Consider the following 799-nt stretch of genomic DNA (forward strand, 5'->3'; position numbering starts at 1 on the left):
CGAGGCACACAGGGCCAACACCCGGCATCATGGTGTGGGGAGCGATCTCCTACACTGGCCGTACACCACTGGTGATCGTCGAGGGGACACTGAATAGTGCACGGTACATCCAAACCGTCATCGAACCCATCGTTCTACCATTCCTAGACCGGCAAGGGAACTTGCTGTTCCAACAGGACAGTGCACGTCCGCATGTATCCCGTGCCACCCAACGTGCTCTAGAAGGTGTAAGTCAACTACCCTGGCCGGCAAGATCTCCTGATCTGTCCCCCATTGAGCATGTTTGGGACTGGATGAAGCGTCGTCTCACGTGGTCTGCACGTCCAGCACGAACGCTGGTCCAACTGAGGCGCCAGGTGGAAATGGCATGGCAAGCCGTTCCACAGGACTACATCCAGCATCTCTACGATCGTCTCCATGGGAGAATAGCAGCCTGCATTGCTGCGAATGGTGGATATACACTGTACTAGTGCCGACATTTTGCATGCTCTGTTGCCTGTGTCTATGTGCCTGTGGTTCTGTCAGTGTGATCATGTGATGTATCTGACCCCAGGAATGTGTCAATAAAGTTTCCCCTTCCTGGGACAATGAATTCACGGTGTTCTTATTTCAATTTCCAGGAGTGTATAATGCCATAACGGACATTTTTTCGGAATACAATGCTTAGCGAGGCTATAAACCCGATCGTTAAAATTCATGGTGAAATGTTCAACTGTCATTTATTTTACACGGTTACCTACTTGTATCGGTGAAAAATGTTTATCAAGCTTAGCTGGCATAAGCGGCAGCTGAGCTTGAT

This window comes from Schistocerca cancellata, chromosome 2, assembly GCF_023864275.1.
Source record: "Schistocerca cancellata isolate TAMUIC-IGC-003103 chromosome 2, iqSchCanc2.1, whole genome shotgun sequence".
Classification (NCBI taxonomy): domain Eukaryota; kingdom Metazoa; phylum Arthropoda; class Insecta; order Orthoptera; family Acrididae; genus Schistocerca; species Schistocerca cancellata.